Genomic DNA, 16,471 nt, shown 5'->3' with positions numbered 1-16,471 from the left:
ATTTTTAAACATACAAGACTCAGTAACAATTCTATTTGGTTTGTAACCACTTATGGCACTAATGCCTTTAAAGTTAGCAATTAGCTGAGAGTTTGGCTACTGATACTTGATAGTTGCTATTATAGTTATAGAACTAAATGAGCTTTTGACAGTTTTGCTGGATTTTTAAGAGATATTGTGGGCAGCTTAGTCTCTCATGGCACTTGTATGCTGGTAGGATGTTTTCCCTGTGGCTCTTGTTTTATGTGCTAATATGTATTAAAAAGCAAGTTCTTTACTGCAGTCAGTATCAACAAAAGGCATGACATTAGGATTTTTGCCACATGTAAAACTAATTTTATCATTTCTTGTATTTGCATTTGTAGATCATTTTGTTTGTACAAACCACATATGCGCTCAGACAATTAATTTCCTGACATATGAGTGATACTGATTGCACAGCCTCTTACATAAATACCATGTGGTTACTTTCACCATTATGGCTATTGATATGATTCGAGGTATATTAAAGTAATACAAGCCATGCCATGAGATATGCCTTGGATCATAAATAAAGAAAATATGGATTCTGAATTTGGTTGCTCTACCAAACTATGATTAAATTCATTATTGCTACATGATTGTGACTAAACCCATTTTTCTTTCTGAGAAATAATCTTATTTTATGTAATTATTGACCTAAAAGCCTGAATATTTTTGTACTCCAGCATTAGCTGTATTTCTCCTGTTTTGAAATATCATATATATGATGAGTATATCTTTGAACTTTTGTGCGCAGGTTTTATTATTACCTATTACTGATGATACCATACGAGTGTTTCTTTTTGTAACCACAGTATAAACAGAATCTTCCCTAGTAGCAGCCAACCCTGCCAACCTAGTAAAAAAATACACATAAATGCATAGTTTCAACATTGTGAACAAATAATCGTATACTGTTCTTTTTAGTATATATTTCAAACTTCCAAAATATGGAAAAATCCTATCGCCATTTGATGTCACAGCCCTGTTCCATCCTGATCCCAATACTTGAATCATTTAAAACCAATATTTGCAGGTATGTTTTTAATATTTCTTGCACAGTCTGACAAATTCATAAACTTACCTGTTAGTTAATAAAAATGAATGATCTCAAAAAACCCTCAAGAAAAAAATTGTTTCCTCCCATGTTACAAAGATTGTGTCTGGAGCATTTCTCCCCGATCCTCCAATGAAAATTGCCTTTGTTCCAAGTCAGACTTTCTCGGTAAACAACTGTTAATTAATAAATAAATAAAACCTGTGTACAAGCTGGTCCAAACAGGGTTTCCTAGGGAAATCTAGTCATGTTCTGATGGTGTTGCGTCTGTCAGTGCTGCAGTCTATCATATGTTGCTCAGTGCTCCAGGAAAACTATTACCAATAGAGTTCATCATGATGCAGGACACTCTGCTACCAAAACCACACCCATTTCTGTCTTCAGACATCGGCACTGCACAGTTCTAATCAATGAGAGTTCTAAAAGCTCAAAATCTCATCATTACCATAATATAGTGAACACCTTAGAGCTGCCATCTTGCAAAGGTATTGTCTAAATATTGGTGACATAAAACATGACATAATTCCAGAAAATGCAGTCTGTGGACTAATCTAATTCAATATAAATATGGAACAGACTACATAAAATCTTTAAAAAAAATGCAAATGTGAGCACACCAACACAGCCGGTCAAGAAGCAAATAGTCCAGAGTTCAATAGGTGTTTTTATTCCAAGGATTAGTGCTTTTGTGGGGCTTCATCAGATTCAAAACAAGAACGATAAAATCACAAAACACATTCTATATAAAAGGAGAAAAAAGAGAATGCAATCAATCAACAATTTGCATTACTAAAACAATTAGCAAAGATCATCGCCTCTTAATTAAGGCTGGTCTGAGAGGAATACCAGAGTTTAAGCCAGAAGGCCTATATGCCTGTAGAGATATAATTAATTTAGCTTCAAGCATTTCCACTTTGTTATTAACATTACCTCTCCTGTTGCTAAGTACTGCTAGTTGTAAGACCCTAAAATGAAAAACATTAGGTCCTGTTAAAGCTGCATGACTAGCCAATGCATTCGTAAGAACCCTATTATGAATATTACCTAGATGTTCTAAGATACATTCTATAAACTCTCGTGTAGTTTTTCCCACATAAAAACACGTACATGCATAGCAGTTGGCTAAATAAACTAAGTCCTTACTCCTGCATGCAGCCATAAATCTAGGCAAGAAGACACGGCTAGTCACTGCAAGAGTAAATTGAACATCTAAGGAAATGGAGGAACAGGCTTTACAGGTACCACAAGGAAAAGTACCCCTACCTAATACTGACTCTAGAGTTGGACATTTAGGTGCATAGCATAATAACCTCTTAATGCTCATATTGTTCCTAATAAAACCGGGATATTCACCTACAATCCACCCCACTTTATTGTCAGCTGTCAAAATAGGCCAATTCCTTCTAATAACTTCACAAAATTGCTGTATATTACTTGAAAATGTAAGCAATAAATTAGGCTTATTGATGCATTGTCTAGGATGACTATATCTGTGCACACCTGAGAACTATGGAGCTCCTCTGTTGTCTCCCTGAGTGGTCACTTCGGAGTAAATATTTTCTACTTGTCCCCTCCAATAACCACTGGTGAGCAAACACTCAAGTAAGTTACTCATCATCTCATCCATTGTATATTCATTTGTACATAGACAAGCTATCACAAAGAATGGCACCAAGCAGAGCTGTAACCAACAAACTATTTAATTAAACGTTTTTCATCCAGGTATTTTCCCAAACTTCCTCAGATACTGGACCTGGTTGGTTACAACTCTGCTTGGTGCCATTCTTTATGGTTCTTAGTTTTTTTCTACATGATAGTTTATAGATGAGATATCTTTAAAGATTGCCCCTTGACTATGTTAGAAAAAATATGGGAGGGGTGCATGCTGAGTCTGTGTAAGATACTGTTCCTCCAGCGGGGTTTCCTGTATAGCTTGGTTTCCAATCTACTTTGTATATTCTTGTAGATGGTAACATCCAGTCATGGAATAATTTATAGTATCAGAAACACAGATATAGTTCAACAATTTTTAAATAATGCTCTTACAAGCTTCGAAAGTTGATAGAACAACAGGTTTTGCATTAGCATGAATTTTCTGAAGGATATGAAGTCTGTCATTATTTTTTAACTTCAGTCTGTAATGATTTACCACTTATTTGCCAGTAAACTACACTTTTAAGAAAATCAGACCAAAAATATGAGGCCAAAATCTGGACATTCTGTGAAAAATCTGTACAGCTGAGAGATATGGAGACGATGTGTGTTGGTGCATTCGGTGATTTCTATGTAGATAGTCTTGTAGGTGTTGGCTATTCGGTGTAGAATATTGGTCAATCAGCCATTTGATGCAGATTTTGTTTGGTTATTTTGATGCTATTTGATAACAGCACGATAAAAAACATTGAGGTAATGGCTCCTTATTGAAGAGATGAACAGTCTTGTGTGAAAAGTGTCAATATCCCAGAGCCACGCTGCACCTGTTATCATCTTTTACACGGGATTCTTTTATTAAATAGAGGTATGACTATCACGGCCTTCAATATATTAAGTGTTGGCATTCTAGTACTTTGCAGGGCATCCAGGCTCACAGAGGATTTTTTGGCATCTCTTTTGGAATTCAGGCTGTTTTATGAATGGTTTTGATCAACATATTTTTTTTTTCATGGGCTACTCTCTCTCTCCTGTAGGTCTCACTCCAGTCCAAACGTCTAGAGACAGATGGCTTTGACTATCCCAAGAAGCACAATGTTTGTTTTCCTACTTGGACAGATAATCAAACAAGGGCAGAGTTCCAAAAGAAACAGGCAGTGAACCCAGATGAAGAGTTTGTGGATGAGCCCACTCCTGGCAAAAAGCCAAGAAGGAAAACTAAAAGAGATCCCTTATGCCCAAAGGTCAATCCTCCAACACCTGCAGAAGCTGCATTGGAAATGGAAGGTAATGACTTGAGGTGGGGGGGCAACAGAGGTCAGTCTTCTGAGGAATACTTGAAAGATTTTATCAATTCATTGCTAGAAGACGGGATGGTTAGATTATTTGACATAGCTTTGGAAAGGAACTTTGGTGCCACCTCAGTTTTCTCTCCTGGGGAGGTAGGAAGGACAGATTTGAGGAAAGAAGCATCCCATCCCTTACCCAGCCTACAGAGTGAGTCCAAGACCATCACTAGTTCTAAGGGTGATGTCTCTTCTGATCTGGATAATTGTGCTATTCAGATCTTGTCCCCCATGGCTACATTGAACCTTTTAGTTTCCAACTCTTCTGGGTCCCACATTCCCCAGGGGATAAGGTGCATTATCGATGCCAATGAATCTTCTATCAAGGACCTGATGGCAGCTGTGGTAGCTATTGGGAAAAAGGCATCCACCAGAACAGTGCTAAGAAATTGAGCCACTTGGTCACTAGGTTTCATAATATTCATGGAAGTGCTTATAGAAAAGGATCCAAGCCAGCACTTGCCTTTGTTATACTTTTTGGCCATTAGGGAAGCACATCACATCAAAGGTAGCTCAGGTTGGGCAAATTATGCACAGCGATTCAGGAAATTAAAAGTCACAGACAAGTCCTTCCGGTGGGGACTAAGATACTCCGACATTTGGTTGAATGCCATGCTGGATAAGTCGGCCACCCCATATGGATTGTGCTGGTCGAAACAATGGGGAAGTACATTTATGATGGGCTTTTAACTATTGTAAATGTTTTTGGCCAGCTTGCAAATTTTCTCACATGTGCTCTGGCTGTGGGAGGTGCTGGCAGATCATAAGTTAGGAATGGCCTGGCATTCCCTCACCTCACTTAGAAGAAGGACTTGGGGGAGTACAGGATAACTGTCCCAGAGGCAAACATTTTTTTTTTCATGGCTGCAAAGCCATCACTAGGAGCAGTTTTGACCAATCCATTCTCACTTTCAGGCCCAGCTAGATAACTTGGCCCAGTTGTTGTCCAAATATCCTGACCAAGAATGGCCACAGCCATTCTTAAAGTTTTTAGCAAAGGTTTCAAGAGTGGTTCTTTGGTTCTTTTAGTTTCCAAGTCATCCATTAAGGGACATTAAGAAATTGCAACTAATTTAATTAAGAAAGAACAGGCAGCCAACAGAGTAGTTAACCACTTTTCCACCCCTCCTTGGCCCACTTTTAAAATTTCTCCTACCAGCCTTGCTCCTAAGAAAAAGAAAGGTGCATTCAGGCAGTTTCATCATCTCTCACACCCTGTGGGTGTTTCAGTCAATGATTTCATTGACAAATACCAGAGCAAAGTATATAACTCTTCCCTAGATCAGGCTGTTGAGGTCATCTTTTGCTATTCCAGTCCTTGGCTTTGTATGTTGGATATTCAGTTGGCATTCTGGCCTCTTATTTGAGTTTTCAGTTTGAAGGGAAATTCTTTTAGGACACAGCCATGCCCATGGGTTGCCCCGTGGCTTTGTTCTGCCTTTGAAATTTTCAGCACAGCTTTGCCTTGACATTGGCAATAGAAGGCACCTCATCAACCAATGATCTACTACCTGGATAGTTTTTTCATAGTATGTGATGGACAAGAAGGGTCAGTTCTGGATATGTCAGCTTTCAAAGAACTTTTCTATATTTTAGGAGTACCACTGACAAATGATACGTTAGAAGGGAAGAGTGAAGTCTTGACCTTTTTAGGATTAGCATTTGATACCACTGATAGTTCATTTAAACTTCTGCCAAACAAAATGCAGCAGGTTAGGAACTTGTCTTGGAAATTTCTGGGGGGGGGGGGTCAATAAAGCTCACATGGGTGAAATCATGCAGCTTCATAAGCTACTGAATGTTGCCTGCAGGGCAGTCTCGCTGGGCAGGATTTTCCTCCAGACCATTTCTGACCTGCTGAAAAGAAACAAATCCAAACATTACAAGAATCAGAGTGGACCCCCAGCTGTGGTTCACATTCCTGAAATAATTCACTGGGGTGTCATTTTGGCAGTCCCCTTGAGTTTCATACAGCAACCTTAATCTTTTTACAACTGTAGCAAGAGGGTTTGGTATGGCAGGATACTTCCAAGGCAGTTGGTTTGCTGAAAAATGGCTGTAGTCTTGGTCAGAAGATAAGAGGTGGGATATTACTTTCCTGGAGATTTTCTCTATCCTGGTTGCCATGTTAGTATGGAAGGACACATTATGCAATAGTAAAATAGTATTTCATTCAGACAATACGGCTGTGGTACACTTCCTCAACAAATGGCCCCATGTCCAAACTGGTACACTCTTTTAGTTTTACTGAGGGTTGAAATTAATCTATCCTTCTCTAGTGTGCATATGCCTGGTCAACATCTATATCTGCTAGTCTTTTCCATTTTCAGTTCACCAAGTTTCACCAGATGGTCAAGCATGCAGAGTTGAAGGGCATTGCAAGTTTTGAGGAAGTCTGGTTAATTGGAGAGGAATAGTGGCATTGTTGCTGGTAATGTTATGGGCTAGTAACACAAGGAAGGCATATTCATTATCAATTCAGACTTTCAAGGGTTTCTATGGGTCCTTGTCTCCTTGCCACATAATTTGGAGATTGTCATTGGTCCTCTGCTTCCTGGTTGTCAGATGCTGTTTAGGAGATGGGTTCATTTAGCGGCTTTAGAATGGTAGGCACACTTTTTGGGCCATCAAGATATATCCAGCCACTGGCTGGTTGGTAGGCTGATCGAGGGCTGAGAGAATATTTGTGGGGCTTCTCATAATCCTAAGAAGCTGATGGAGAAACACCTCCTTACCATCATTGTCTGGGACTTGTTTAACACAGTAACTGGTTTCCATACCTTTACCAGACTGGCTGCTTTGGTCACTTCATTATACATAGATGCCTTTCATGCCAGACAATTATTAAAGTCCCTTTGTTGGGAGGATCTCATTATCCACAGCGATATTATTTTAATATGGATTAAGACATCCAAGACTGACCAAGTAGGTTAAGAGCTGCAAGTGCAGCTGGATAAGTTGATGTGGCTGGCCATTTGCCAAGTTCACTGGTTCAGATTGCTGTACAGGATCAACATCAGGGATGCTAGGTCAGGCCTGGTTTTCATTTGGGAGGGTGGCAGACCAATTAGATTGGCAGAGGTCAACCTCTTCCTACACAAGGCCATCTGGGAGCAAGGTATACATCCTCAAGGGTATTCATCTCACCCATTTAGAATAGGTCGCATTTCTGACTTGGCCATGGAGGGACATTCAGCTAAAGTCATGCAAAAAGAGGAAGGTGGCTGTCTGATGAATTCTTATCATACATCAGGAACTAAACCTTAATTTCTGTTTCACACTAACTCTATCAGAACTGTTTGTTTTTAGAAATAAGATCTAAGCATTCCCCAGACCAATAAACATGCATCTAATTTTAGATGCTAGCAATACCTATGACTCCACTATAAAGAATAGCACAATGCTGATTTCCCTATATATACTATCCAGCATTATTTATTACTAAACATTGCCAGGATCAAGGTTACCCTTTGCAGAGAATAGTTCTTGCTAGACTGTGGTCAGTAAACTCAACAGTAGCATCCTTTAAAATCTTGCAAATATGCATGACAGACAATAAAGCCTTCAACACCTGTCAAATTAATCAACTAGAACATTCTATGTAATCTGATCAACTTATGATTCTGTTTCAAACTATCTTAGCATATGTTGGTGTGTCTTTCGGCTTATCCTGATTAGGGGTCGCCACAGCGGAACTCCAGTCCGCTAATGTTTGGCAGTGGATTTTTACGTGCCGAGTTACCAGCCCTGATGCACAACCTTCAATGAAGGCACGCCCATTCACATATGCCTCCACACAGAAGATGCTCTAGCTGAGAATCGAACGTCTTGCTGTGAGACGACAACGCTACCGCAGCACCACTACTGCGAATTTTAAACTATCTTAGCATATACCACTTAAATTGTTAAACTATTGAAAGACCTAATCACTAATCAAATCTGCAGTCATTACCAAATGAACCTGCTTTCCATTTAATGAACTTGCACTCCCTGTCTACTTTAATAACAGCCTGCTCTTCATTACAGCCCTCTGTTCTGTTCATGCATAGACACTTGACCTGTAGTCACTTTTGTCTCAGTCTGTTTTTGTAATTTAATTTTCTTTTTCTCTCCTTATAGTCAGACCCCCATCCCTTATACGTGATGCTAGCACATACTCTTACATTGTCATCTATTTTATGGCATGTTCTTCCCTTCCAGCTTGGTTGGTTCTGACTTGCATCAGCATCAGCCTGACCCACACTAAATCTACCTCTACCTCTAGATCTGTGCACATATGCCTCTACCTATTTCCCTGTTTTTATTTTATTAATCTGTTGACTTATTAGTCACCCGTATAAATTAGATATCTGATTACTAACAAAGTAGCTACTATATGTGCATCTCTCCTCAGGATTTTTAACAGAAAAGCAAATACATTTATAAAGCACAGTGGGTCTCATGATAAACGGAAAACAGTCTGGTACGAGTGCATAAAATGAATAATGCTAAAGGAATTGACATTTGTCCAAAATTAGCATTGTGCAATGAAATGAAGCCTGTTGCAGACCCCCCCCCCCCCCACTTAAAGCCTGAGTCTTATTACAATGATCTAACAATGATTCAGAAAAAAATGCTAATATTTTTTTTCCATAGATAAATTAAGAATTATTTGCCATTTTCATCCTGCCATGATAAAGGAATTACATTTTTGTGGGATTATGCTCATTTATTCAGAGCTTCTTGTGCCTGGCTTGGTCATCTGTGACTGCAAGACATGGATTGCTTCTAGAACCATTTGGACCTACAAACTGATACAAGTATATTTTTATGCACTTGCTCTAAATGTTTCAGTGATATTTAACACTTCTGTGTTGCATTTATTTATTTTGTTGAATTTATCACTGTTTTTCAGCCTGCACTTGTTAAAGAAACTCCATCTGTTTGTTACTGTACTGCTCTTAGGTTGTTTTAACAGTAGCCTAATATTTCTTAACCACCTCTGATACTGCAAAAGCTATCCTGAATTTGACAAATTTCTCTTAATTCTGCCAATATATTTATAAGTTTTGCTAAGCTTATGTATGTTGTGAACATTTCTAAGGGTTAGTGAACTTATTTCAAAGGATTCCTGATACTGCAGGAATTCTTACTTCTGTTGTAATGCATTTGGTATTGCACTTGAGCTCAAAGCCAGTTTGTTTTATATTGAGGGGATTTTTTTGGACTCTGGTGGGAACAGACAGCTAAATTCAATCCATCCAAGGTGGGAACTACTGGTCAATAGCTTATTGTGTTTCTATCTCATTGGCCTGAGGGTTTAATTTTATTGAAGTCTTTCATCCTGCTGGTATGAAAACCTCACTTGCTCTTTGCTCTCCATAGTCTGCCACTGTTCACAGCTGATTGAAGAGATGCCAGTTTGTGTAGAGGATTGTAACACTCCAGGTCATCTAATAGTATACTACTAAACACTCAAACTTTGACCTTTAAGTGACTTTCCACTACTCCTTCCCACCTAGAAATTGTTTCTCCTTGCCTTACATAGTATAGGCTAGATTCAGACGTACTGAATGCAGACTGTTTGATATGACTGCGCTCTTAAACCAGCCATCCTACATAAAGAGGGCCTCCCTGCATCCTTGTGACAGAAGAATGTAGCTCAGGACCCATTTAAGTTGGGGATTGCTGGAGAAAGGCTCAGTTTGGGGCTTTCCCATTGATAGCCATGTTAAAACTGTTAAAATTTGCCTGTATATAAGCCTCACATTTGTGTGGGTTTGAGCTGTTTACCATAGCTGCTCAACATTTGGCAACTTTGCCAGAGGTCTGTATTGCATCTACCTGTCTATGTACCACAAACAGAAAAATCCTGCCACAATGGATGTGCAGTTTCCCAACATTTCTCCTTTAGAGCTTGATTGATATGGGCATTTTGAGGTTGTAGCAATTGCTTCATGTATACTGACAACCATTTACTCCTAAAGCAAACTAACACCCTATGTGAGAGAGGCAAATATACTGTGGAATTGGAGTCATATCTGTCATGTAAAACCAAACTACATATGAAGAAGTCTGTCAGCACACAATGTTCATCTCTCATGCAAACCTCACCTCTCACAAAATAAGGTCATGACACAGAAACCCACATATGGGGAGGTGCTCACTAAAATCATACCAAAACAACAAAAACCTCCCAAATGCACATCATCTACATTCACCACTAAGCAAAAAGAAACCACTACACATATTAACACACACACCCATGTCTCAGCAAATATGCCCCTAAGGCAAACACATCAAATGTCTTGGCAATTCCATAGTGAAATACAGAGATGTCCCCCTCACCAGACTGGACAAAGAGAATGTCACAGTCAGTTGCCTATCAGGTGCCAGGATCATACAAATCTTGCATGCACTTAAGACACTCAACAAGTACCGTAATGACTCTATCATAGTCCAGGTTGGAGTGAATGACTTGAGACGTACCTCTCTGGACTATACAAAGAGAGACATGATGGCACTCTCTGATTAGGTATCCCAGGCAGTTATGTTCCTAGCCCCAAGCAGTATCCTACACTCACAGAGGATGATGCCACAATGTACACAAAAAATGATAGACTTCAAAACTGGCTCAGCTTCTGGTGTCAGTCCATGAGGATCCGGTATTTGTCAGCCTGGGAAGATATGATGGACAGACATTGTTGCTTTGCTAGAGATAGTCTGCACCTGTCCTCCCTAGGCTTTTTGATACTGGCAAAGGCCCTTATCTCCTCCATAGGGCCTTTTTTGGCCAGTGTGAAAACAACAAATTTTTCAACATAACAAAATCTAATCGAAACAAACTCAGGGTCATGTTGATTAATGCTAGGAGTTTAAATACCAAACTGCACACCCTGGAAGCACTACTGTCTGTGGAGGAGGCTGACGTCTGTGCTGTTACCAAGACATGGTTTCAAGGACACTGAGAACACCGCAGCTGTGCAAGGCCACAATGCCTTCCACACATTCAGTCCTCAAATTGAGCATGAGCACTAGTGCATTACTGTTAGACTGTGTTTGTATCTACTAGCTCCTGCACACTCCAAGTGACTCAGCTTGTACCAATGTGTGTGATATATTATGACTCTTTCACTCAATTAATGTCTGCTCCTCAAAATAGTTTAATGTTGAAATTAGAGTGTACCTCATAAGCTGGGTATTGTTTAAAACCGATTGTTCACCGCTGATGCTTTTACCCTTTGAAATGGTATTATCATGTAATCACTGCACTGTATTTTGCCATTAGAAACTACTTTACTTCTTTGTACCAAATCCCCTTTGCTCTTTGTTACTTTATTACCAATTTAACATATCCTAGTGTCTCCTATTCCAACTACTCTAAACCTCTCAGTGCCTAACGTAATTTTCTTTCATTACAGCTCGCTTGGGCCAGTACCCCTGTGTACCTCCCCCAATCTACAATAATGTGGCCAGACAAGCTCTGCTCTTTTAAAGGATGCACGCCTGGTACTGCCTACTACCTGTGGCCTAACCTACCTTCACACTACAGAACTTGAGTGTATGTTAAGTACGTTATTCTGCCACATATCATTGTGATTACCTGGTTTGTTTTTGTAGCATGTACACTAGCGTTTCTAAACAGTCTCTTCCACACACTCTTCTCCCTCATACCATCTGACATCCCCAGTTCAGCGTACTTTTTCCTATTTTTCTAACAGAATATCCCACAGTTTTGCCACTAGATGGCAGTATACTCCCACTCATAAATCTGTAGCAACTTGTACACATCTGATTTTACTCCTCCAACCTGCAGTTTGTCCTCTTAATTTGTTTAATACTCTACACCTTTTGAAACTCAGGCTTAACTGTAACCTTTTCTTTAAACTTTCCTGAACTTGCCAAAGGCTCTGACCACTTGAAGTGGGTGTCCCCACTGATTGTTTTTTGTGGAATTTCTGTTCCCATGCATTTCTCCTTCCAGGCCCTTTACACTTCAATATCTTCATAAATGACTTCCATCTTTGCATCCCAAATGCTAAACTCTTCCAATACCCTGACGACTCTACTATCATTTGCTGTGCCAGATCTCTTCCCACACTCTTACAAGAAACTCAATCCACCTTTAACAGCACTGAGTATTGGATGCTAAACAATCACCTAGCTCTCAATGCATCCAAAACCAAAATCATGCTATTCACCCCAACTAAAAACACCAAAATAGGCAAAAACTTCTTCTCTATAATAAGCCATAATAAGACTCAGACCGAAATAGTCCCCCATACCAAACTTCTAGGAGTCCTTATTGATGAACAACTACAGTATGACATTCACCTTCAGACTAACATTAAGAAAATTCACCGCAACTTGGCATCGCTTACATCACAATCGCTACCTTACCTCCTCCCCTCTCTCATGTATGGAGCTCCTATCCTTACCGACCTACAAGCCACCCTTAAATCTAAACTGTCATCTTGCTACAATAAAATCTCAAAGTTTGCTACAAGCGACAAATCTTCCTCTCACCACTTTACTCCTTACACTCTCTAAATGGGCTGGAGCTTCCTAACTTCCTCTCATACACTCAACTCTCCACTGTCCATAAACTCATTTACAAACCTTCTCAATGCCCATCTCTCTCTCCCAACCTTATCATGCACCTTCCTGAATGATCCCTCAGTCTAACAATCAGAACTTACTTGAAGTGTACAAACCATTGCCCACTCCAGGCCAATCTCTTCTATCTTTTTCCCTTGCACAGAAATGGAATTCTCTTCCCACTCATATTTGAACTGCCCAGAACCTCTCATCTTTTAAGACCTTAGTCCACTCTTATCTCTCTTCCAAATGGGAGTGCTCCTGTTTCCACCCCTCCTAACTTTCACACCATACTTGCATTGCCACAGAAACATGTCAACACTATAGGCTATCACCCACATAGTAATCCAATTGCTTAGCAGACCATAAACCTAAAGCCTTGTCATGCCACATAGTCCTATTACAACATGCCACACAGTCCTGTTATTTTCTGTCTTGTAAAATTGTTTGCAATAACTTCTACTGATTACCTTCACAATTACCTCAAATTAATATTATGATTTATGATGCTATTACTTCTGAATATTTGTAATAACTTCTGCTAATTGTTATTTTCATAATTACTCTGTATTAACCTTGACGTGATTTATGCTGCTACTATTTCTGTATATATGTACTTGGAGCTTTTCTCCCAGGGCCTCCATTGAAAAAGGGCTCATTCTGGTCCAATGGACTTTCCCAGTAATCAAACTGCAAATAAAAAATAAATAAATCATGAAGGAACCAAAGGGGGAGGTGTATCCATCTTCATTAAAGTAAAATACACTTTGAGACTGGTCAAACAGCATGGACCTCTCGAACTACTCCATGTCTAGTTAAGTATTGGGAAAGTACCATATCACACCATTGCTAGATACAGATTCCCTACCACGAACCTGGATAAGCACACCACCTACCTTGAGTTACTGAAATCCCTCACCATACAGTCCAAAACAATAGTCATGGGAGATTTCAATTATCCTCCCATAGATGGGGGGACATACACAAACAAAAACAAGCTCACCAAGAGGTTCCTGCAGATTGTTAACATAAATGCTCTAGAACAGATAGTCTGTACCTCCAATAGGGGTTCTAATGCTCTGGACATAATACTCACCAACATGGGGGTCACTGTACTTCCCCATGTGTGATGCCCTCCCAGGTTAGGCAGATCACAAATTAGTCTTGTTTGGAATAACTATTGGAATTGCACCCTCACAGGAACAAAAATTATAAAAAACTTTACCAAAGCTATAGCCTACTAAGCAATGGTATAAAAAGCGTCATACCACCTACAATCACAGACATCAATGATCACTATACAGAAGTGCACATAAATGCCTTGTACATACACTTAAGTGACTGCACAATCTCTGCTGTATCTGACAGATCAAAACTAGTTCTTCCCATAAAAATAAGCCACCGTGGTGGACATCAAGTATAAATAGATTATATAACAAGAGGAAGAAATTGACAAAAGCAAGAGGGATATCACTCTGCAGAGGTAGAGTTCCCTCCTAAACTTAAACAAGAAAATCAGGAATCTTGTGAAGTCCCCTACAGAAACTTACAAAACTAAAATCACATTCCTAGCCAAAGATAACCATAAGGCATTCTTTAACTACATACAAAGTCTAAAAGGGAATGTCCAGCTATGTGCTGAACTGGTTGTTGATGGTATCACTCATATTATACCAGAAGATATAGCCAACCTGCAAGCTGACAGATTCAGTGCAAACTTCACCTCCCTATCCCCACCTACCATATCACAAAGCATACTTGACACCAGTCCTCTGCCTAATATCTTTACAGAACAGGTAATCTCTGCTCTGAGCAAGGCCAAACACATGACTTTAATGGCACCCGATAATACACCAGCTTGTTTAAAAAGTGATTTAAAACAAGACCTAGCAGACCCACTTGGTGTTCTCTTTAATCATAGCTTAAGAACTTGCTATTTTCCTGCAGAATGGGGAACAGCAACAGTAAATCCCCTGCACAAATGGGCGCCATCAACTGACCCTGTGAACTACAGACCCATAAGTCTAATTCTAAAGAATTATCATGGGCCTTCTCAACAAGGACATATGCAACATCCATGCTGGACCCAACCCAGTTTGACTTCATTAAGGGTAGATAATTCTTAATAAACCTGGTGGACTTCTTTGAGAATGTCAACAAAGCCATGGACAAAGGTAAGACAGTGCACACACCCTATCTCAACCTTGCCAAGGCTTTCAACACAATTCCCCACTCTGGTATCATTGAGAAACTGTCTGAGATAGGGATTAAAGCTTACATTAGTAGATGGGTGGTCAATTCTCTCACAGATGGAACACACTCTGTCAAAATTCGTGACTCCACCTCCACCAGGAGACCCATCACCAGTGGAGTACTGCACAGGTCTGTGCTTGGCTCCTTGCTGTTTGCATCGAAGTCCAGGCCAAAGTAGATGGCCTTTGGCTCACCAAGTTCACTGATGATTGCAAACTGGGACAATCACTGAGTCCCCCAATGATGTCATCATATTACAAGAAGGGTTAACACAAACAAATGAGTGGTGCTAAAGCCATAGTCCAAAACTCGATGCAAAAAATGCATTATTATTCCCTTTGGCAAAATGGAATTAGCTACAAATTACAATACAAGCACCCCCCCCCCCCGAGTTCCAACCCAGTGGTGCAAGACTTGGGAACACAGGTTGACAGCAATCTGAACTTTGACCAACAAATGTCCACAGTTGTAAGGAAAGTCTTCCATGTAGCACACTTCATAAGCAAGGGTATAGCATCCAGGTCAAGCGATGTTATAACTCCACTGTATTCAACCCTTATCAGACCTCTAATACCCTTTTGCATGTACCTCACCAGACACCTGCAACAGCTGGAGAGACTTTGGATGTTTCTTACTAATAAAATACAGGGACTCCAAACCATGACCTATGTGGACAAGCTGAAATCCCTATCACTTTATACTGTATCGTATAGGCTGCTGAGAGGTGACTTGAGCCTGGCCTATAGGACAATCTCCATCCCTGCTGTAATGGAAATGCTGCACATCCGCAAGTCAAATGGCACAAAAGTTACTCACTTTAGAGATCTTAACCTAGCTGGTGGCATTAACAGAACATGCTGGAGAGACAAGTATGTCTCCTAGAGACTGCTGTTTTTCCAGAATAGAATTCCTATTCATGTAAAACAGAGCTCCTCACTGATCCTTTTCAAATGCAACCTAGATAATTGGATGGGAGACCAAAAATTCACTCCTGGGGTGGTACCCATGTCCCTCATGGACAGGTGTAGCTGGTGTTGATCACAGACCCATTCTGTTCATAAATTTGTGAACTACCCAAAAAGAACATGGGATTAACATGGCTAGACTTGTAAAGGCTCTAGGGCTGCTAGCCTAGTAACCTCCTTTAAACTTATGAACCTTTTTTTTTTTTTTTTTTTTTTTTTTTGCGGACTTCAGAATGGAAAAGACATATTCCAAGATATTATTGGCTGAAAAACATGGACTGAGCAAGTTCTCTCCCACTGGAGAAACCAAAAAGATTTTTATTGGATGGTAACAAAGGGTTCGGCAAATTTATTCATACCATTGGCCAAAAGACTTGGACTAAGTTCTTCTTTATTGGAGGAAAACATGAGGAAGAGGCTAATAAGATTTTTTGATTGGCTGAAAAGCCCTTTTCCATATATTTAGAAAGACTGACTGGCTAACTTCAATAAGTTGACAAAATATGTTCATTTGCATCTATTCCAAACATGTCATTTGATTTAAATATTGGGATTGTGATTGGATGTCTGTTCTTTTAAAAATAGGATACTCAGGAACAATT

The 16,471-nt window shown here is 39.7% G+C and overlaps 1 protein-coding gene across 1 annotated transcript in view; it reads right to left on the bottom strand.

The window, feature by feature from the left end:
* Positions 1 to 16,471, bottom strand: part of PRKG1 (protein kinase cGMP-dependent 1) — a 3,380,995-nt gene that overhangs the window by 2,007,596 nt on the left and 1,356,928 nt on the right. The window lies entirely within an intron of this gene.

The sequence above is a fragment of the Protopterus annectens genome, chromosome 14.part0, assembly GCF_019279795.1.
Source record: "Protopterus annectens isolate FY-2018-M chromosome 14.part0, PAN1.0, whole genome shotgun sequence".
NCBI lineage: Eukaryota > Metazoa > Chordata > Ceratodontiformes > Protopteridae > Protopterus > Protopterus annectens.
The sequence above is the reverse complement of the archived record's forward strand: the minus strand, read 5'-3'. Positions and strand labels throughout refer to the sequence as shown.